This window comes from Coloeus monedula, assembly GCF_965178545.1.
Source record: "Coloeus monedula genome assembly, contig: HAP1_SCAFFOLD_613, whole genome shotgun sequence".
Taxonomy (NCBI): Eukaryota; Metazoa; Chordata; class Aves; order Passeriformes; family Corvidae; genus Coloeus; species Coloeus monedula.
Genome location: NW_028120354.1, coordinates 1 through 4,714, shown reverse-complemented (window position 1 = coordinate 4,714; position 4,714 = coordinate 1).

The window sequence follows — 4,714 nt, the reverse complement described above, 5'->3', positions numbered from 1 at the left end:
GGGCACAGCTGGGCACAGCTGGGCACACCTGGGGGCACCTGGGGGGGATGGGGGCACCTGGGGGCACCTGGGCACACCTGGGCACACCTGGGGACACCTGGGGGCACCTGGGGGGGATGGGGACACCTGGGGACACCTGGGGACATCACAGGCACACCTGGGCACACCTGGGCACACCTGGGGGCACCTGGGCACACCTGGGGGGATGGGGGCACCTGGGCACACCTGGGCACAGGGGGACAGCGTAGAGTACACGGCGTTGCGGGGCTGAGGGCACACCTGGGCACACCTGGGCACAGCTGGGGGACACCTGGGGGCACCTGGGCTCACCTGGGCACACCTGGGCACACCTGGGGGCACCTGGGGACATCTGGGCTCACCTGGGGGCACCTGGGGGCACCTGGGCGACACCTGGGCACAGCTGGGGACACCTCAGGGACACCTGGAGACACTTGGGGGGCACCTGGGGGACATCACAGGGAACACCTGGGCACACCTGGGCACACCTGGGGGCACCTGAGGACACCTGGGCACACCTGGGGGCACCTGAGGACACCCTGGAGACACCTTGGGGACATTTTGGGACCATTTGGGGACATTTTGGGACCATTTGGGGACACTTTGGGGCCATTTTGGGACACTTTGGGGCCATTTTGGGACACTTTGGGGACACCTTGGGGCCATTTTGAGGACACCTTGGGGCCATTTTGGGACATTTTGGGCCATTTGGGGACATTTTGGGACCATTTTGGGACCATTTTGGGGCCATTTTGGGACACTTTGGGGCCATTTTGGGCCATTTTGGGACACTGGGGACACTTTGGGGCCATTTTGAGGACACCTTGGGGCCATTTTGGGACATTTTGGGCCATTTGGGGACCATTTGGGGACATTTGGGGACCATTTGGGGACATTTTGGGACACTTTGGGGACACTTTGGGGCCATTTTGAGGGCACCTTGGGGACATTTTGGGGCCATTTTGGGGCCATTTTGAGACACTTTGGGGCCATTTTGGGGTCATTTTGGACCATTTTGGGGTCATTTTGGGCCATTTTGGGTCATTTTGGGGACACAGCGCCGCCCCCAATAAAATCCTCGTTCATTAAAAGGTTAATTGGGTCATTGGGGGGGGGCTCGGGGGAGTTTGGGGGGTTTGGGGGGCTCGATTTGGGGTTTTTTAGGGGGGTTTTGGGGGTCGATTTTGTGGGGACTTGGCGGAGTTTGGGGGGGTTTGGGGGGCTCGATTTGGGGTTTTTTTGGGGGGTTTGGGGCTTGAATTTTAGGGGGGTATTTGGGGGAAAGAGACCCCGATTTTGGGGGAGTTTGGGGGGATTTTGGGGTCAATTTTGGGGTTGTTTTAGGGCGGGAAGAGACCCCGATTTTGTGGGGGGCTCGAGGGAGTTGGGGGGGGGGGGTTTTGGGCCAAATTTGGGTTTTTTAGGGGGGTTTTGGGGGTGGATTTTAGGGGGACTCGGCGGAGTTTGGGGAAGTTTCAGGGTCTCGATTTTGGGGGGGTTTTGGGGGAGGAGAGACCCCGATTTTGGGGGAGTTTGGGGGGATTTTGGGGTCAATTTTGGGGTTGTTTTAGGGCGGGGAGAGACCCCGATTTTGGGGGAACTCGGGGGAGTTTGGGGAAGTTTCAGGGTCTCGATTTTGGGGGGTTTTGGCGATGAAGAGACCCCGATTTTGGGGGGGCTCGGGGGAGTTTGCGGGGGAGTCATTTGGGCCGATTTTGGGTTTTTTTAGGGGCGTTTTGGGGGTCGATTTTGGGGGGGCTCGGGGGAGTTTGGGGGGATTTGGGGTCAATTTTGGGGTCGTTTTAGGGCGGGGAGAGACCCCGATTTTGGGGGGGGCACTAGGGGGAGCTAAGGGCTCGATTTTGGGCCGATTTTGGGGTTTTTAGGGGCGTTTTGGGGGTCGGTTTTAGGGGGACTCGGGGGAGTTTGGGGAAGTTTCAGGGTCTCGATTTTGGGGGGGTTTTGGGGGAGGAGAGACCCCGATTTTGGGGGGACTCGGCGGAGTTTGGGGGGGTTTGGGGGGCTCGATTTGGGGTTTTTTTAGGGGGGTTTGGGGCTTGAATTTTAGGGGGGGATTTGGGGGAAAGAGACCCCGATTTTGGGGGAGTTTGGGGGGATTTTGGGGTCAATTTTGGGGTTGTTTTAGGGGGCGGGGAGAGACCCCGATTTTGGGGGAACTCGGGGGAGTTTTGGGGGGGGGTTTGGGCCAAATTTGGGTTTTTTAGGGGGGTTTTGGGGGTCGATTTTAGGGGGACTCGGCGGAGTTTGGGGAAGTTTCAGGGTCTCGATTTTGGGGGGGTTTTGGGGGAGGAGAGACCCCGATTTTGGGGGGACTCGGCGGAGTTTGGGGGGGTTTGGGGGGCTCGATTTGGGTTTTTTTTAGGGGGGTTTGGGGCTTGAATTTTAGGGGGGGATTTGGGGAAAGAGACCCCGATTTCGGGGAGTTTGGGGGGATTTTGGGGTCAATTTTGGGGTTGTTTTAGGGCGGGAAGAGACCCCGATTTTGGGGGGGCTCGAGGGAGTTTGGGGGGGGGTTTTGGGCCAAATTTGGGTTTTTTAGGGGGGTTTTGGGGGTCGATTTTAGGGGGAACTCGGCGGAGTTTGGGGAAGTTTCAGGGTCTCGATTTTTGGGGGGGTTTTGGGGGAGGAGAGACCCCGATTTTGGGGGAGTTTGGGGGATTTTGGGGTCAATTTTGGGGTTGTTTTAGGGCGGGGAGAGACCCCGATTTTGGGGGAACTCGGGGGAGTTTGGAGAAGTTTCGGGAGCTCGATTTTGGGGGGTTTTGGCGATGAAGAGACCCCGATTTTGGGGGAGTTTGGGGGGATTTGGGGTCAATTTTGGGGTCGTTTTAGGGCGGGGAGAGACCCCGATTTTGGGGGGGGCACTAGGGGGAGCTAAGGGCTCGATTTTGGGCCGATTTTGGGGTTTTTTGGGGGGGGTTTGGGGTCGATTTTAGGGGGACTCGGCGGAGTTTGGGGAAGTTTCAGGGTCTCGATTTTGGGGGGGTTTTGGGGGAGGAGAGACCCCGATTTTGGGGGGGGCTCGGTGGAGTTTGGGGGGGTTTGGGGGGCTCGATTTGGGGTTTTTTAGGGGGGTTTTGGGGGTCGATTTTGTGGGGACTTGGCGGAGTTTGGGGGGGTTTGGGGGGCTCGATTTGGGGTTTTTTTGGGGGGTTTGGGGCTTGAATTTTAGGGGGGTATTTGGGGGAAAGAGACCCCGATTTTGGGGGAGTTTGGGGGGATTTTGGGGTCAATTTTGGGGTTGTTTTAGGGCGGGAAGAGACCCCGATTTTGGGGGGGCTCGAGGGAGTTTGGGGGGGGGGTTGGGCCAAATTTGGGTTTTTTAGGGGGGTTTTGGGGGTCGATTTTAGGGGGACTCGGCGGAGTTTGGGGAAGTTTCAGGGTCTCGATTTTGGGGGGGTTTTGGGGGAGGAGAGACCCCGATTTTGGGGGGGCTCGGGGGAGTTTGCGGGGGGGTCATTTGGGCCGATTTTGGGGTTTTTTAGGGGGGTTTTGGGGGTCGATTTTGGGGGGACTTGGCGGAGTTTGGGGGGGTTTGGGGGGCTCGATTTTGGGGTTTTTTTAGGGGGGTTTGGGGCTTGAATTTTAGGGGGGTATTTGGGGGAAAGAGACCCCGATTTTGGGGGAGTTTGGGGGGATTTTGGGGTCAATTTTGGGGTTGTTTTAGGGCGGGGAAGAGACCCCGATTTTGGGGGGCTCGAGGGAGTTTGGGGGGGGGGTTTGGGCCAAATTTGGGTTTTTTAGGGGCGTTTTGGGGGTCGATTTTAGGGGAACTCGGCGGAGTTTGGGGAAGTTTCAGGGTCTCGATTTTGGGGGGGTTTTGGGGGAGGAGAGACCCCGATTTTGGGGGAGTTTGGGGGGATTTTGGGGTCAATTTTGGGGTTGTTTTAGGGCGGGGAGAGACCCCGATTTTGGGGGAACTCGGGGGAGTTTGGAGAAGTTTCGGGAGCTCGATTTTGGGGGGTTTTGGCGATGAAGAGACCCCGATTTTGGGGGAGTTTGGGGGGATTTGGGGTCAATTTTGGGGTCGTTTTAGGGCGGGGAGAGACCCCGATTTTGGGGGGGGCCACTAGGGGGAGCTAAGGGCTCGATTTTGGGCCGATTTTGGGGTTTTTTAGGGGGGTTTTGGGGGTCGATTTTAGGGGGAACTCGGCGGAGTTTGGGGAAGTTTCAGGGTCTCGATTTTGGGGGGGTTTTGGGGGAGGAGAGACCCCGATTTTGGGGGAGTTTGGGGGGATTTTGGGGTCAATTTTGGGGTTGTTTTAGGGCGGGGAGAGACCCCGATTTTGGGGGAACTCGGGGGAGTTTGGGGAAGTTTCAGGGTCTCGATTTTGGGGGGTTTTGGCGATGAAGAGACCCCGATTTTGGGGGGGCTCGGGGGAGTTTGCGGGGGAGTCATTTGGGCCGATTTTGGGTTTTTTTAGGGGCGTTTTGGGGGTCGATTTTGGGGGGGCTCGGGGGAGTTTGGGGGGATTTGGGGTCAATTTTGGGGTCGTTTTAGGGCGGGGAGAGACCCCGATTTTGGGGGGGGCACTAGGGGGAGCTAAGGGCTCGATTTTGGGCCGATTTTGGGGTTTTTTAGGGGCGTTTTGGGGGTCGGTTTTGGGGGGACTCGGCGGAGTTTGGGGAAGTTTCAGGGTCTCGATTTTGGGGGGGTTTTGGGGGAGGAGAGACC